This window comes from Hyla sarda, chromosome 8, assembly GCF_029499605.1.
Source record: "Hyla sarda isolate aHylSar1 chromosome 8, aHylSar1.hap1, whole genome shotgun sequence".
NCBI lineage: Eukaryota > Metazoa > Chordata > Amphibia > Anura > Hylidae > Hyla > Hyla sarda.
Window position 1 is genome coordinate 58,811,550 of NC_079196.1, and position 18,935 is coordinate 58,830,484.

General features: G+C 46.4%; 1 protein-coding gene across 1 annotated transcript in view; it reads right to left on the reverse strand.

Moving 5' to 3' along the window:
• The window catches only part of LNPK (lunapark, ER junction formation factor), a 70,371-nt gene extending 58,389 nt beyond the window's left edge, over positions 1 to 11,982 (reverse strand). The window contains exon 1 of the mRNA XM_056533483.1: positions 11,783 to 11,982. The gene's annotated coding sequence lies outside the window, so the exon portion shown is untranslated. The remainder of the gene's footprint in view (positions 1 to 11,782) is intronic.
• Positions 11,983 to 18,935: the final 6,953 nt, after the last annotated feature.

The window sequence follows — 18,935 nt, forward strand, 5'->3', positions numbered from 1 at the left end:
TGTTCGGCTAGAGGCAGGAGGGAAAGCTGAGACACTAAATCCAGAAAGATGCCAAAGAAAACGCACTGCCTGGAAGGGGTTAAGTTTGACTTTTTTTTCAGATTCCAACTAGATCTTTCAGTATGGAGTAAACTACTTGAATGTGCAAATTAAGTGTTTCTGAGGAGTCTGACGCACAGTAAATCGTCCAGATATGGAACTAACAGAATGTTTTGGGTTCTTATTAAAGCTGCCACCATCATTTTGGCGAATACCCTTGGGGCCTGAGAGAACCCAAAGGGAAGGGCTTGGTACTGAAAATGGACCCAAGCTCCCTCCATAAACACCACCACTCTTAGAAACTTTTGATGAGAGTTGTGGATGGGAATATGATAGTAGGAGTCTTCTAAATCTACAGAGGCTATCATGCAATTTGGAAATAGAGGGATTGTGGATTTTAGGGACTCTATCCTGGATTTTTTGTATGACAGAAAGTTGTTTAACTTTTTCAACTTTTTTTGAGCAAAAGATTTTATTTCTGTTATCATGGCCTCTTGTTTCAGGGAATCTCACTATCCCAGTGGGAAAGAATCTGTCTGGAGGAAAAGACCAGAAATCCAGAAGGAGACCGGATTTCAAAGTGGATAGAACCCAGGGGGGCTGGAATAAATTTTCTCCCAGGCACCCGCAAACCTGGACAGATGCATTGTTTGGGATCTTTTGAACTAGACTGTTGGGATTGAAGAGGAAACCTCTACCTTAGCTAGGGACTTTAAATTTCCTATTGTCCTGAAACTTCTGATTAGGCTTTCTGGATTGTTTTTTGCTAAGAAAAAAGGCTTGGGGCCTAAGCCATCACAAAGGGCATCTTCGGCCATGACCATCTCCCTGCTCTCCTCAAGATTAGCCATTAGACGGATTTCTTTAAAAAGGAGCTAATCAGTATCATCTGGAGAAAAGAGCAATTTGGATTTAAATTCTTCCTGCTCTTCAGAGGAGGAATATAGAATAAGATTTTTCTCTTGAACACTAGGGGAACTAGAAATGGCAAGGGTGACCAGAGGAAGCACTCATGCTTTTTTGCCCCACTGTATATAAAATTGCTTCTTTTCTCTCACATCACAGTCCACAAAAATGTAAAGTTAAAAAGTAATATACACAAATGTGGTACCAAGAAAAGCCATACCAAAACCTACAGATCTGGAGCAAAAAAAAAAAAAAAAAGGCAAAATAAAAGGTATTTTCCAAAAATATTACTAATTTTAAAAAATAAAAGCAGTACACTAATGGTAAAGTATCTAAACATGGGTATTTTAATTGTATTGACCCACAGAAGAAAATATGTAATTTTTACTGTAAAGTGTACAGCGTGAAAATGAAACCCTCCAAAATTCCCCAAATATTTTTTGTTTTCGCCATACATTTTAAGCCCTTAACGACATAGGACCGTAAACGTACGTCCTTGTGCCCTGGCACTTAACGCATCAGGACGTACATTTACGTCCTATACATGGCCGCAAGCATCTGAGTGGTGCTCGTGTCCGGCACGGCCGGTCCCAGCTGCTATCAGCAGCCAGGGACCCGTCAGTAATGGCGCACATCAGCGTCGCGCTGACGTGTGCCATTAACCCTTCAGATGCCATGATCAATACAGATCAGGGCATCTGCGGCAGTACGACACAATATGGATAACCGGATTGCCTGCAGCGCTGCGGCGGGGATACGATCATCCAGCATGGCAGCTGGAGGTCCCCTCACCTGCCTCCGGCCATTTTCAGGAGTCTTCCACTCTGGTCTGAGATCGAGCAGACCAGAGCAGAAGATAGCCGATAATGATCAGTGCTATGCCCTAAGCCTAGCACTGAACAGTATTAGCAATCAAATGATTGCTATAAATAGTCCCCCCTATGGGGACTATTGACCCCCTTAGCAACGCAGGTCCTAAATGTACGTACATCTACATCCTATACATGACCACGAGCATCGGAGCGATGCTCGGTTCATGTGCAGCAGCTCCCGGCTGCCGATAGCCAGGGACCCGCCGTTAATGGCCGACATCCGCGATCGCCCTCAAATGCCATGATTAATACCGATCACGGCATCTGCAGCAGTGCAGTCACTAAAATGGCCTGCAGCGATTCGATCATCCAGAACGGCAGACCCCTCACATGCCTCCGCTGCCTTCCATGGGTCTTCTGCTCTGGTCTGAGATCGAGCAGACCAGAGCAGAAGATGACCGATCACACTGATCAGTGCTATGCCCTATGCATAGCACTGAACAGTACTAGCAATCGAATGATTGGTATAAATAGTCCCCTATGGGGACTATTACAGTGTAAAAATAAAAGATAGGAAAAAAAAATGTTGAAAAATCCCCTCCCCCAATAAAAATGTAAGTTGTCTGTTTTTCCCCCATTTTATCCCCCAAAAAGTGTAAAAAAAATTTATAAACATTTGGTATTGCCGAGTGCGTAAATATCCAAACTATAAAAATATAATTATCCTGTACAGTGAACAGCATGAATGTAAAGAGAAAAGAGAATGGTGAGACCAAAATTAGACGCCCCCTTAGACTTTCGTTGAGGGGGCGGGCGTGACGTCACAAGGGGCCGGGCGTGACGTCACGAGAGGGTGGCCGCGAACACTGAAGCCCGCACACAGCGTTCGGAGTAATGAAGTTCCAGACACTGCGAGCGGAGCTCCGAAAGGCAGGGCAGCGCACAACCCCTTTTAAAGGGGTATTCCAGTGGACAACTATTTTTCAAATCAACTGGTGCCAGAAAAGTTAAACAGATTTAATAATTACTTCTATTACAAAATCTTAATCATTCTAGTACGTAGCAGATGTATGCTTCAGAGGAAGTTGAGTTATTTTTTGTCTGACCACAGTGCTCTCTTCTGACACCTCTGTTCATGTCAGGAACTGTCCAGAGCAGGAGAGGTTTGCTATGGGGATTTTCTCCTACTCTGGACAGTTCCTGACATGGACAGAGGTGTCAGCAGAGAGCACTGTGGTCTGACAAAACAACAACTCAACTTCCTCTGTAGCATACAGCAGTTGATAAGTACTGGAAAGATTAAGATTTTTTTAATCAAAGTTATTTACAAATCTGTTGAACTTTCTGGAGCCAGTTGATATGAAAAAAAATTGTTTTGCACTTGATTATTCAGCCAATTTTGCTTTAAAATCAAACCAAATTAAAGGGGTATTCCAGATTTTTTTTTTATTTGACTATGCTACAGGGATTGTAAAGTTAGTGTAGTTCATAATATAGTGTCTGTACCGGTGTGTGATGTTTTCTCACAATTCTTATGTGATTTTCACCCAACTATTTTTAACAGCATACAAAATGACTTGTCTCAGATTTTTCCCAGCTTGCAATGCGGCCGAGACCTGACTCACTAGTCAGCTGATGACAGGGAGCCTGTCTGCTTCATTGGGTGGAGGGATCAATCTGCACCTAATGAAACAGCTGTGGGCACCCTGATTGAAAACCACAGGTCTGCAGCTCATTTATGTTTCTATGGGTGGGGAGGAGGAAAATTTAATTGTGGGATTTGTAGTATAAAAAAAAAAAAAAAATGAAAAAAAAAGAAAGAAAAGTCCAACAGGAAATACCAGTTTACTAAAAGCTAGCCACAATGTTATGGTAATCTCACAACAGCCATTTAGCCCCAAGACAAGTGCAGATCCTTCCTAAGCATGTTCATTACTGCCCGCCAGGTACGTACTAAAATCACTTTATGGTGGATTACCCTTTTAACCCCTTAAGGACGGAGCCCTTTTTCACCTTAAGGACTGAGCCCTTTTTTGCAATTCTGACCGCTGTCACTTTAAGCATTAATAACTCTGGAATGCTTTTACCGATTGTTTTGATTCAGAGATTGTTTTTTCGTGACATATTCTACTTTAACACAGTGGTAAATTTTCGTTGTTACTTGCATCCTTTCTTAGTGAAAAATCCCCAAATTTCGTGAAAATTTTTAAAGTTTTGCATTTTTCTAACTTTGAAACTCTCTGCTTGTAAAGAAAATTAATATTCCAAATAAATTAGATATTGATTCACAAATACAATATGTCTACTTTATGTTGGCATCATAAATTTTTCAGGGACCAGTTCAGTTTCGAAGTGGATTTGAAGGGTCTTCACATTAGAAATACCCGACAAATGACCCCATTATAAAAACTGCACCCCTCCAAGTATTCAAAATGACATTCAGAAAGTGTATTAACCCTTTAGTTGTTTCACAGGAATAGCAGCAAGGTAAAGTAGAAAATTCAAAATCTTCATTTTTTTACACTCGTATGTTCTTGTAGATCCAGTTTTTCTAATTTTACAAGGGGTAAAAGGAGAAAAAGCCCCCCCAAATTTGTAATCCAATTTCTCTCGAGTAAGGAAATACCTCATATGTGTATGTCAAGTGTTCGGCGGGCGCAGTAGAGGGCTCAGAAGGGAAGGAGCAACAATGGGATTTTGGAGAGTGAATTTTGCTGAATGTTTTTTTGGGGTCATGTCACATTTAGGAAGCCCCTATGGTGCTAGAACAGCAGAAAACCCCACATGGCATACCATTTAGGAAACTACACCCCTCAAGGCACGTAACAAGGGGTCCAGTGAGCCTAAACACCCCACAGGTGTTTGACGACTTTACGTTAAAGTTGGATGTGTAAATGAATTTTTTTTCCACTAAAATGCTGGTTTTCCCCCCCAACTTTTACATTTTTACAAGGGGTTATAGGAAAAAATGCCCCCCAAAATTTGTAACCCCATTTCTTCTGAGTATGGAAATACCCCATATATGGATGTAAAGTGTTCTGCAGGCGAACTACAATGCTCAGAAGAGAAGGAGCACCATTGAGCTTATGGCGAGAGAATTTGTTTGGAATGGACCAGGGGCCATGTGCGTTTACAAAGCCCCCCGTGGTGTAAGAACAGTAGACCCCCACATGTGACCCTATTTTGGAAACTACACCCCTCACAAAATTTAATAAGGGGTGCAGTGAGTATTTACACCCCACTGACGTTTGACAGATCTTTGGAACAGTGGGCTGTGCAAATAAAAAATAAAATTTTTCATTTTCACGGACCACTGTTCCAAAAATCTGTTAGACACCTGTGAGGTGTAAATGCTCACTGCACCCCTTATTGCAATAAGTGAGGGGTGTAGTTTCCAAAATGGGGACACATCTGTGTATTTATTGTTTTGCAGTTATGTCAAGACCGCTGTAAAATTAGCCACCCCTGTGCAAATCACCAATTTAGACCTCAAATGTACATGACATGCTCTCACTTCTGAGACTTGTTGTGCACTTGCAGAGCACTTAACACCCACATATGGGGTAGTTCTGTACCCAGGAGAAATTGTGTTACAAATTTTGGGGGTCTTTTTCCTTTTACCGCTTGTGAAAATTAAAAGTATGGTGCAACACCAGCATGTTAGTGTAAAAAAAAAAACCCCAACTTTTCCTTTTCATAAGGGGTAAAAGTAGAAAGCCCCCCAAAATTTGTAACGTATTTCTCCTGATTACAGAGATACCCCATATGTGGCCCTAAACTCTTTCCTTGAAATACGACAGGGCTCCAAAGTGAGAGAGCTCCATGCGCATTTGAGGACTAAATAGGGTACAGTAATCCCTCAACATACAATGGCAATTCGTTCCAAACGACCCATCGTTTGTCAAATCCATCGTATGTTGAGGGATTCGTGCAATGTAAAAAGTGCATTTAATACTCACCTGTCCCCGCCGCTCCGGACCGCTTACTCACCGCTCCCGATGCTGTCCCGCTGCTCCGGTGTCTTCTTCGGGATCCTCCGGCTTCTTCCGCATCTTCTTCGGTGTCCGGGCCTCACTTTCTGGTGACGTTATTACGTTGCTGTGCAGGGACGGCGTGTGCAGCGACGTAATAACGATGCCGGAAAGCGAGGCCCGGACCCCGGCTGTCAGCAATACTGCGAGTTGTTTTTCAACAGCTGGAGGCTCCGTTTTGGAAACACTGCCGTACAATACTTTTTTTTTTATTGGGGGGGGGGTGGACTAGGGGTATGTGTATATGTAGTGTTTTACCCTTTACTATGTGTTAGTGGAGTGTTTTTAGGATACATTCACACGGGCGCAGGTTTACAATTAGTTTCTCGCGTGGGAGTTTGAGCTGCGGCGGAAAATTTGCCGCATCTCAAACTTGCAGCAGAACTCGCTGTAAACCCGCCCGTGTGAATGTACCCTGTACATTCACATTGGGGGGGGGGGGGGGGGGGGGGGGCAAACCTCCAGCTGTTGCAAAACTACAACTCCCAGAATGCACTGACAGACCATACATGCTGGGAGTTGTAGTTATGCAACAGATGGAGGCACATGGTTGCAAAACAGAGTTTGTTACTTAACTCAGTGTTTTGCAACCAGTGTGCCACCAGCTGTTGCAAAACTAGAACTCCCAGCATGTACAGTCTCTCAGTGCATGCTTGGAGTTGTATTTTTTCAACAGCTGGAGGCACACTGGTTGCAAAACACTGAGTTAGCTAACAATCTCAGTTTCACAACCAATGTGTGTCCAGCTGTTGCAAAACTGCAACAATCAGCATGCATTGACAGCTGAAGGGCATGCTGGGAGTTGTAGTATTGCAACAGCTGGAGGCACACTGCTACAACTCCCAGCATGCCCTTTGGTAGTCTCTGCATGCTGGGAGTTGTAGTTTTGCAACAGCTAGCTGCACACTTTCATAGAAAAAAAGTGCCTCCAGCTGTTGCAAAACTACAACACCCAGCATGCACAGACTACCAAAGGGCATGCTGGGAGTTGTATTTGGAACGCCAGCTGTTGCAAAACTACAGCTTCCAGCATGCCCTTTGCCTGTGCATGCTGCGAGTTGTTGCCAAGCAACAGCAGGAAGTGATCAGGCCTCACCTCCTTAGGGAGCCTTCCGCTGGGACGCCACCACTGCTGCCGCTGATCCTGCTGCTCTTGTCGCCACCACCGATCCGAGGGGACCCCGCCGGACCAGGGCAAGGTAGGAGACCCCCTCCAGCGCCGATCTCCGTCATTTTCGCCGTCCCGATCGCCGCCCAGCAGGATCGTGATTGATCGGTCGTTCCGACTGATCAATCACGTGATCGAGAGGCGGCACCTGTGCACCTCACTCCTGCTGGATAAGGGTGACTGGGGCTGTCTCGGACAGCACCATTCACCCTTTTTTCTGGGTCACCAGAGACCCGATTGACCCGGAAAAGCCGCAAATCGTTGGTCTGAATTGACTCGGGACCCCCCAGGGGTTTGAACGGGGTGCCTGCTGATAGATATCAGCAGTCACTCTGGTCCAGTCCCCGCCCGGCAAGCGGCGGGGACCGGAATTCCCACGGGCGTATCCATACGCCCGGCGTCCTTAAGGGGTTACACATGTGCTAACGCTTGCTTAACAATCCACCTGCTCCAAAAACTAGCTCTCTGCACCCCTCATACAGTCTTCAAGCCTGCATCACCTGGTGTAAAATCCAGGCATTTCCTGGTTCATGGATGCCAGGGCTGTAAACCTGAAACTACATTTCCAAAAGTTCAAAGCTATGACATTCTGCTTGTCTTTTCCCGCCCCAATTCACATAATACCCTCCCTCCTATGACACACCCAGTAATCCTAGTAAATCGCCCCTAGCTCAGTTCCCTGCTTTCACCTTCTGCACAGAGCCTGCTGCGTTAGGCTAAGTTTCCACTTGGTTTTTTTCTGGCAGGTTTTTGGAAAACTGCCACTGCCGTTTTTGAGCCAAAGTCAGAAGTGGATCCATAAGGAAGGAGAAGTATAATTCCTACCTTTATATGTCCTATTCCTTTTGAATACATTTCTGGCTTTGGCTCAAAAACTTCCAGAAAAAAACAAAAAAACAAAAAACAAAGTGGAAACTTAGCCTTAGACTAGTTTTTCCCAACAAGTGTGCCTCCAGCTGTTAAATACAACTCCTAGAATGCCCTGACAGCCTTTGAGTTGTAGTTTTGCACAGCTAGGGGCAACCCTGGTGGAGAAACACTGCCTTAGACACAATGCTGTTGGTGGTATAACACTGATTAGCTTAGGTACACTGCTCTACAGACAGTATCACACATAGTTGGGGACATTTATCAATGTTGGTGTAAGGTAGACTAGATTTTACCCATTTGCTTGGTGTATTAGCACAGTTGCTCAAAATTTACTAAAAAGGTGCACAGGACTTGATACATTTTGCTCAACTATAGAAACCAGTGAGCTGCCGAGATTGGTTTAAGCTTTGTGCTCTGGCATATGAAACTTTTGTACGCGTCCTATTACATGGTGTAGATTTGGAAAAATAAAAAAAACACTCCTAAATTAAATGTGTGCAAATAATAAATACATCTCCACTGCATAAAGTGGGGTATGGTGCACCAAACAGACAAATTTGAAAGATGTTCTACCAAAAATTGCGAAAGAACTTGCAATATCACATACTAGGCTGCAGGCAGTATCACACATTATGCTTACTCAGCTTAGAACTGTACTTTCATGCTCCTTTAGCTGCTTGTAGAGCTAAGCAGGTAACCGGGTTAGGAAGTAGTGAATATAGGTGAGGGAGGTGTGTGTAGCCCACACTGAACTGCTCTTGGCTCCCTTTCAGCTGTGGTGAAGTAATCCTGTGACATCCAGGGTCCAAAATGGCCACCCCATTGATAATGGGCCTAACATGCTAATTACAGCTGAACTGCTCTTCCTGTCTGGCGCAAATAAAAACACTGAAATTTACCATTAAGTTTACAACCAGGTACCGACAATGAACAATTATTATATTCTTAGAGTACCCTGGGGTACTCTAAGACATCCCACTCTGGTAAAAAGAACTAGTAGAAAGGTATGTTCTAAATAAGTATAGAAAGTTTGTCAGAAAATACTTTGACACATTAGATAGGCTTTGAAGCTTTTAAAGCCTATGTTCAGTCCTATTGAGATTTGATACATGCAAATCAAGGCCAGATTCTTCACAAGCAATGACTATACCATAAAGTTTTCACAGTTGGCAACAGATATGCAGTCTCAGCATTCAACAGTGATGCAATCTGCACAGGGTGCCAGGAATCATTCTCTACTAACATGAACAGAAGTACCTTAGGTTACAGTTAAAGGGGATCTTTCCTGATTTAGGCACATGTGGGGAGATTATCAAAACCTGTGCAGAGGAAACATTGACATGTTGCCCATAGAAGCCAATCAGATCGATTTTTCATTTTTCAGTGGCCTTTTCAAAAATGTAAGGGTATGTTCACACTGCGGAATCCCCGAGTAAAATTCTGCACAGTGAACGTTAGCATCTGTGTGAATGGGTCTTCCACGAGACCTGTTCACACTGCGGAATTTCAGCGGCGGACAATTCCGCCCCTGAAATTGTTCCGCGCAAAGAATGAACATGTTCATTCAGGGAAGTCCACGAGCACTGCATAGCCGTCAATGGTGACGGCACAGTGCCGCGCGGTCCTACCACCGTCGGCGGCTGCCAGGCTGAATCTCCACTCGCTGAATTCCGCGAGCGGAGATTCAGCTACAATTCCGCATTGTGAACATACCCTAAGAAGCAATCTGATTGGTTGCTATGGGCAACGTTTCCTCTGCACAGGTTTTTATAAGTCTCCCCCCATGAAGTCCAGATGGGTTGTCTCATGAAGCCAGAGCGGAAATATCCTCTGTAAGAAAGGCTTACACAAACAGGCTGGTTTGGCCCACAAATAGAAGATAGCAACTCCACTCATGTATAGAGCAGAACATAACCTGCAGGAGGGCAAAATATAAAAAATAAAAATAAAAGAAATTCAGTAATGCACTCAATCACATTAAGTGTGAAGCAAGTAGGAGGGCTATACATTTGCACACTGTTCTGCCGGATTGCAAACATATGCTACTAGTCTATTTTTAGATGTGAACATAACCTAAAAACCACACCACTGGTAAGTTGCAGAACATAGTCAATGAAAATTGTAAACCACGTGCTGGTACTCTAAAAACTATAGATTAACTTAAAAGGGGTACTCCACTGGAATTTTTTTTTTTTACCAGAACCAGAAAGTTAAAGAGTACCTATCATAATCCTAACTCACCCTAAAGAAATACCTCTTTTGAGCCATCTTCAGTAGCCTGGAGTTTGTGAGGGGCAGAAGTGGGCATGGCCCGGCAGGCGCAAGGTCATCTGATGCCTGCTGGGGATTGCAGGCCCAATGTGTACAATAAGAAGAGCCAGCACGTGCAGGCTCTCCTTGTCAGGGTTCAGAGCCTGAGGACGCGGCTGGCTGACCGAGCCAGGAGCATGCCCCTCTGAAGTGCGAGCGCGCTGAGCTCTTACGAGTCCTGGCTGCACAGTGATTCTGGACTCATGCCCAGAGTCCAAAGTTTTTACGACCAGGATTGCTAGGGAGACCCCCTAGTGTAGGATTTTTCAAAGTAAAAATATGCATGAAAGGCAGCAACATTTTTAAATAAAACCAATTAGAAAAGTGTTCATTAGGGTTTAATCTGTCATATATAAAATATTTTCTTTCATGAGAGGTATACTTTAAAAAGATTTGTAAATTACTTTAAAAAAAAAAATTCCAGTACCTATCAGCTGCTATATGAGCCACAGGAAGTTCTTTTCTTTTAGAATTTCCTTTCTGTCTGACCACAGTGCTCTCTGCTAACACCTCTGTTCATAGCACCAGACAAAGGAAATTCAAAAAGAAAAGAACTTCCTGTGGATCATATAGCAGCTGAGGTTTTCCACAAAAAATACATTTGTTGTATGCTTAAAATTTCCAGTATACTTACCTCCACCACCATCAAGTATTTTGGTTCCTGCTCCAGTCCTCCTCAACATATCATGCTTGCTCAGCCACCAGGCAGTGCCTGCCGCCACAAAAGGGGCACGCAGAGGAAGAGTGGTGAAGGTGTCCATAGCAACCAGAATGCTTCTTTAATTTGATTTTCAAAGAGTTGGTTGCTATGAGCAACTGCACCACTCTTCCTCTACACAAGTGCCTTTGGATAAAGAAGCAGGAACTATAGAATACTTGGACTGCACAGGGCAGTGTAAGTATGCAGGATTTGGTTGTATTCTGATTGCACAGGGCAGTGTAAGTATGCAGGATTTGGTTGTATTCTGAATGCACAAGGTAACCATTATATTTTCCAGGGAAGGAACACATAGGACACACCAGAGCACAAATCTGCATACTCTGACTTCTGTATTGTCACCATACAGCAATGTGCACACAGTCTATGACAGACAAGATATGCAACACAGAGTATGAAATAAGAATTGGAATAATTCACTACAACTATATATATATATATATATATATATATATATATATATATATATACACACATATACATACACACACACAGGTTGCCCATTCCATTCCCCCCCGAGCACATTATGGAACACTCCATTCTCTGAGGTTGCAAAACTACAATTCCCACCATGCCCGGACAGCTTCGCTGTCCGGGCATGGTGGGAGTTGTAGTTTCGCAACAGAGGACACTGCTTGAAGATAAGCCTATACATCATAGCCAGGCTCCCAGGTAGTATTCCCATTGAGGACCTAATAGAATAAATGGCTGCCTATAGGAATCTATTACATCCACACAGGCCCAGATAAAGCCTGTCCTGTGCCGGGGAGTAGGTGATTATCAGGGCAGAGAGTCATGACACGAGTGGAGCTGTCATACACGGACAGCTGAGGGAAAGCGCCGAGCTCAGCCCACAGGCCCTGCCACCCCAGAGCCGGCTGTCTCCGCCGCACATCCCGAGTCACCGGTCAGCCGGAACCAGCGTTACCTGCGAGTGACAGGACTAACACAAAGCGGACGGACACCGCCTCCTCCTCCTTCCCCTCCACTTGCAAACTATTCATCCAGCGCCAGCTGCACACCAGGGATTCGGCCCCGCCCTCTTCTCCTCAAACGCTGACGTCACACGTACAGCGCACACAAAAAATAAAAAGCAGTCAGTCGCGCGGCGAAGGCGTGTCACATGTGCGCTCAGTGACGTGGCGCTTTCAAAAAGGGCGGGAAGTCTGTCATGAGGCGGATAGCGGGATGGTGCGGGTCACGTGACCGGGACCGCTGTGTAGAAGGAGGATGGTGACTGGAGTTCGACGCTCAGACCTTGACTTTCTCAGAGTTAACCGGCTACAGTGTGCTAGCTCCATAGTATGATGTAATTAGGCTGAGAAATTCTGCTAGCAGTTGGTATTACTCCATGAAAACGCACTGTGTTATTTGTGGTAACTGATGGAATCCATCGATTTCTAGGAGAGTTCCACGTTTTATTAAAAAAAACAGCATGGCGGGTGCTGGATGTTTTCAGCAGGTGACACTCGCATTTAGGCCACTTCCTATTTAAATTCTGTCCGGAAATTCCATGAGGTAAATTTAGGCCTCGTTCACACAGTAATTTGCGAGGAATTTACTCGAGTAATTCCGACTGAATTTTCCGCTTCAATACATTGAACATGTCATCTGGCCATAGACTTCAATGTATTTTCCGCTTTTCCGTTCACACACTGCATAAATTCCATTCGTGGAATTCTAAATAGACTAGTAAAATGGTTGGGACTGAAATTGAGGATCCATAGGACCTTGCATAGCAGGGTTGGTTGGAGGAACATACTGTGGAGGATAGTAACTTGTTTGGGGAAAGAGACGTGTGGAATGGGTTGGGAAATGGTGTGGCTTTGTTTGCGTGGACACATTAACTCCATGTGGTGAGGGGGAACGCTGTCCAACTTTAATTTTTAGGTCTTTAATTAAATCCTCTACTGGAGGCAGAGGTTCCACAGAGGTAAAAACCGTTTCTGCAGCAAAACAATATGACCTAAAATCTTGCCGATTAACATTTGGAATTTTAAGGCAGTGTGTGGCCAGTGTGTATGAGAAATAATCACAGTCTTCGTTCCCGTCGACCCTGCAGATAAGAGATAAAGCTTGTTCTTCTTTCAACTGTTTATCTCTTATCTAGAGGGGACGACGTTGGGTAGACTGGGATGAAGGGGGGTTAGTCTCCTGGGAAGTAGGAGCTTGGGAGGGACCCGGGTCTTCAGGATTTCTCTCCCTTCCATCATCTCCGTTGAAGTTTCCAGAACTGGAGTAGTTGTTCCAGATGTGCGTGGAGTAACATCCTCTTGGAGGACATCCATGGATTCTTCAGCTGATGTTTCCGCTTGGTAATTTCCACTGGTTCTGATAATAAAATCCAAAATAAAAAAATAGTTTAATAAAAGAAAAAACATTAATGGCATTTCAATTAAAAAAATATTTAAAAACTTACCTGCGAAGCTGTCTGTTTGGTTGCAAGAAACTCAGTTGTTCCTCATAAGGTATTTTAGCCCGCTTTGCCGGGGATGATCCATTAGTCTCCTGTTTATTAGACATTTTTATGTAGTAGTCCCTGGTGGACTTCCATCCAATTTTTCACAAAATTTTCAAACTCACTATTTTTCAGGGACCAGTTCAGGTTATAAGTGGATTTGAAGGGTCTTCATCTTAGAAATACCCCACAAATGACCCCATAAAAAATGCGCCCCCCAAAGTATTCAAAATGACATTCAGTCAGCGTTTTAACCTGTTTCACAGGAATAGCAGCACAGTGAAGGAGAAAATTCACAACCTTCATTTTTTACACTCGCATGTTCTTGTAGACCCAATTTTAGAATTTTTACAAGGGGTAAAAGGAGAAAATTTATACTTATATTTGTAGCCCAATTTCTCTCGAGTAAGCACATACCTGATATTACTCTGTAAATTGTTCGGCGGTTTTTCTGAAATGGTTTTTGGGGGGCATGTTGCATTTAGGAAGCCCCTATGGTTCCAGAACAGCAAAAAAAAAAAAACACATGCCATACCATTTTGGAAACTAGACCCCTTGAGGAACGTAACAAGGAATTAAGTGAGCCTTAATACCCCACAGGTGTTTCACGACTTTTGCATATGTAATAAAAAAAAAAAAAAAATGTTTTCACTAAAATGTGTGTTTCCCCCAAATTTCACATTTTTGCAAGGGTTAATAGCAGAAAATACCCCCCAAATTTGTAACCCCATCTCTTCTGAGTATGAAAATACCTCATAAGTGGACCTGAAGGGTACTACGGGCGAACTACAATGCTCAGAAGAGAAGGAGTCACATTTGGCTTTTGGAGAGCAAATTTTGCTCGGGGGGCATGACGCATTTAGGAAGCCCCTATGGTGCCAGGACAGCAAAATAACCCCCTTATGGCATACCATTTTGGAAACTAGACCCCTTGAGGAACGTAACAAGGGGTACAGTGAGCATTTACCCCCCCCCCCACTGGTGTCTGTCCGATCTTTGGAACAGTGGGCTGTACAAAATTTTTTATTTGCACAGCCCACTGTTCCAAAGATCTGTCAGACACCAGTGGGGTGTAAATTCTCACCGCACCCCTCATTACATTCCGTGAGGGGTGTAGTTTCCGAAATGGGGTCACATGTGTTTTTTTTTTTTTTTTTGCATTTGTCAAAACAGCTGTAACAATCAGCAACCCCTGTGCAAATCACCTCAAATGTACATGGTGCACTCTCCCTTCTGGGCCTTGCTGTGCACCCCCAGAGCACTTTGTGCCCACATATGGGGTATCTCCGTAGTCGGGAGAAATTGCATTACAAATTTTGTACTTTTTTTCCCTTTTACCTCTTGTTAAAATGAAAAGTATAGGGCAACACCAGCATGTTAGTGTAAAAAATTTATTTTTTTACACTAACATGCTGGTGTAGACCCCAACTTCACCTTTTCATAAGGGGTGAAAGGAGAAAAAGCCCCACAAAATTTGTTAGGCAATTTCTCCCGAGTATGGCGATACCCCATATGTGGCCCTAAACTGTTGCCTTGAAATACGACAGGTCTCCAAAGTGAGAGCGCCATGTGTATTTGAGGCCTGAATTAGGGATTTGCATAGGGGTATTGTCACGATCCCGGCTGGTAGGAGGTGGATCCTCTGTGCCAGAGAGGGATTGGCGAGGACCGTGCTAGTGGACCGGTTCTAAGTCACTACAGGTTTTCACCAGAGCCCGCCGCAAAGCGGGATGGTCTTGCTGCGGCGGTAGTGACCAGGTCGTATCCACTAGCAACGGCTCAACCTCTCTGACTGCTGAAGATGCTGAAGATAGGCGTGGTACAAGGGAGTAGGCAGAAGCAAGGTCGGACGTAGCAGAAGGTCGGGGGCAGGCGGCAAGGATCGTAGTCAGGGGCAACGGCAGGAGGTCAGGAACACGGACTAGGAACAGACAAGGGAACGCTTTCACTAGGCACAAGTGCAACAAGATCCGGCAAGGGAGTGCAGGGGAAGTGAGGTGATATAGGGAAGTGCACAGGTGGGAGCCAATTAAGCTAATTGGGAAGATTGGGCCAGGCACCATCATTGGTGCACTGGCCCTTTAAATCGCAGAGACCCGGCGCGCGCGCGCCCTAGGGAGCGGGGCCGCGCGCGCCGGGACAGGACCGAGGGAGAGCGAGTCAGGTACGGGGGCCGGGGTGCGCATCGCGAGCGGGCGCTATCCGCATCGCGAATCGCATCCCGGCTGAAGGCGGACCCGCAGCGCACCCGGTCAGTGGATCTGACCGGGGCGCTGCAACAACGAAGATGAGGCGAGCGCTCCGGGGAGGAACGGGGACCCGGAGCGCTCGGCGTAACAGTACCCCCCCCCTTGGGTCTCCCCCTCTTCTTGGGGCCAAAGAACCTGAGGAAAAAAAACTCAATTTTTCCGTGATGAGGTCCGATGCAAATTAGGAGGGGTTCTGTGTGGAAACGTACGAGACAGTCCAATCTTTTATTGTAAAAACAATAGATGTAGAGGGGTCTGGCGAGACTGGTCACAGGAACGTAGAACCTGTTGATGAGAGAGGCCAAAAAAAATTTTCCTGCAGATCCGGAATCCAAGAAGAGCATAGTAGAGAAGGAGAAGGTAGAGGCAGATATCCGCACAGGCACAGTAAGGCGTGGAGAAGCAGAGTTGACATCAAGAACTGTGTCACCTTTGTGCGGAGTCAGCGTACGTCTTTCCAGGCGGGGAGGACGGATAGGACAATCCTTCAGGAAGTGTTCGGTACCGGCATAGTACAGGCAAAGATTCTCCATGCGGCGTCGTGTCCTCTCTTGAGGTGTCAAGCGAGACCGGTCAACTTGCATAGCCTCCACGGCGGGAGGCACAGGAACGGTTTGCAGAGGACCAGAGGAGAGAGGAGCCGGGGAGAAAAAACGCCTCGTGCGAACAAAGTCCATATCCAGGCGGAGCTCCAGACGCCATCCGGAAAAACGCATGTCAATGCGAGTGGCAAGATGAATGAGTTCATGTAGGTTAGCAGGAGTCTCTCGTGCGGCCAGAACATCTATAATGTTGCTGGATAGGCCTTTTTTAAAGGTCGCGCAGAGAGCCTCACTATTCCAGGACAACTTGGAAGCAAGAGCACGGAACTGAATGGCGTACTCGCCAACGGAAGAAACACCCTGGGCCAGGTTCAGCAGGGCAGTCTCGGCAGAAGAAGCTCGGGCAGGCTCCTCGAAGACACCACGGACCTCAGCGAAGAAGGACTGGACTGTGGCTGTGGCAGGATCATTGCGGTCCCAGAGTGGTGTGGCCCCAGACAAGGCCTTTCCAGAAAGGAGACCACGGCAGAGTCTAGAGTCCTCATCAAATTTGTCCGGCAGAGACAAGCAGGGGTTAGGAGCGGCCGGTTGCTGCGGAGGAGTTGCAGGAGCCGGCGGAGGAGATGGTTGTTGCAGTTGCAGCTGCTGTAACTGTGACTCCAGTTGCTGTGTCACGGTGGACAAGTATGCCAGCTGGTGATTTTGTTGGGTGATCATCGTGGAAATGTCGGCAAGACTTGACAGCGGCACCTCAGCGGAATCCATGGCCGGACGCTGCGGAGGAGTTGCAGGAGACGGCGGAGGAGATGGTTGTTGCAGTTGCAGCTGCAGTGTCAGTGGCAGCAGCTGCTGTAACTGTGAGTTCAGTTGCTGTTCCACGGAGGACAAGTATGCCAGCTGGTGATTTTGTTGGGTGATCATCGTGAAAATGTCGGCAAGACTTGACAGCGGCACCTCAGCGGAATCCATGGCCGGATCTACTGTCACGATCCCGGCTGGTAGGAGGTGGATCCTCTGTGCCAGAGAGGGATTGGCGAGGACCGTGCTAGTGGACCGGTTCTAAGTCACTACAGGTTTTCACCAGAGCCCGCCGCAAAGCGGGATGGTCTTGCTGCGGCGGTAGTGACCAGGTCGTATCCACTAGCAACGGCTCAACCTCTCTGACTGCTGAAGATGCTGAAGATAGGCGTGGTACAAGGGAGTAGGCAGAAGCAAGGTCGGACGTAGCAGAAGGTCGGGGGCAGGCGGCAAGGATCGTAGTCAGGGGCAACGGCAGGAGGTCAGGAACACGGACTAGGAACAGACAAGGGAACGCTTTCACTAGGCACAAGTGCAACAAGATCCGGCAAGGGAGTGCAGGGGAAGTGAGGTGATATAGGGAAGTGCACAGGTGGGAGCCAATTAAGCTAATTGGGAAGATTGGGCCAGGCACCATCATTGGTGCACTGGCCCTTTAAATCGCAGAGACCCGGCGCGCGCGCGCCCTAGGGAGCGGGGCCGCGCGCGCCGGGACAGGACCGAGGGAGAGCGAGTCAGGTACGGGGGCCGGGGTGCGCATCGCGAGCGGGCGCTATCCGCATCGCGAATCGCATCCCGGCTGAAGGCGGACCCGCAGCGCACCCGGTCAGTGGATCTGACCGGGGCGCTGCAACAACGAAGATGAGGCGAGCGCTCCGGGGAGGAACGGGGACCCGGAGCGCTCGGCGTAACAGGTATTCTACGCCAGTGATTCCCAAACAGGGTGCTTCAAGCTGTTGCAAAACTCCCAGCATGCTTGGACAGTCAACGGCTGTCCGGCAATACTGGGAGTTGTTGTTTTGCAACAGCTGGAGGCTCCATTTTGGAAACAGTGGCGTACCAGACGTTTTTCATTTTTATTGGGGAGGGGAGGGGGGCTGTGTAGGGGTATGTGTATATGTAGTGTTTTTTACTTTTTATTTTATTTTTGTTGTAGTGTAGTGTTTTTAGGGTACAGTCACACGGGCGGGGGATTACAGCGAGTTTCCCGCTGCGAGTTTGAGCTGCCGCACAAAATTTGCTGCATCGCAAACTTGCAGCCTGATACTCACTGTAAGCCCCCTGCCCATGTGAATGTACCCTGTACATTCACAAGGGGGGGGGGGGGGACCTCCAGCTGATGCAAAACTACAACTCCCAGCATGCACGGTCTATCAGTGCATGCTGGTAGTTATAGTTTTGCAACAGCTGGAGGCACACGGGTTGGGAAACACTGAGTTAGGAAACAAAGTTTCCCAACCAGTGTGCCTCCAGTTGTTGCAAAACCACAACTCCCAGCCTGCCCAGACCGCCGAAGGGCATATTGGGAGTAGTAGTTACGCAACAGCTGGTGGAGAACAGTTTGGGGACAACTGTGTAGTCGTGTCCAAGCTGTAGCCCTCCAGATGTTGCAAAACTACAACTCCAAGCATTCTCAGGCATGCTGGAAGTAGTAGTTCGGCAACATCTTTAGAGCCAGATATTGCCGAACTACAAATCCCAGTATGCTTGGAGTTGTAGTTTTGCAACATCTGGAGGACTACAGTTTGCAGACCACTAATACAGTGGTTCCCAACCTGTGCCCTTCCAGATGTTGCAAAACTACAACTCCCAGTTTGCCAAAACTGTTCAGGCATGCTGGGAGTTGTAGTTCTGCAACATCTGAAGGGCCAGATGTTACAGAACTACAACTCCCAGCATGCCTAGACAGGAAGGGCATGCTGTGGATGTGTAGTTTTGCAACATCTGGAAGGGCACAGTGGTCTCCAAACTGTGGACCTCCAGATGTTGCAAAACTGCAACTCCCAGCATGACCAGACGCCAAGGGCTGTCTGG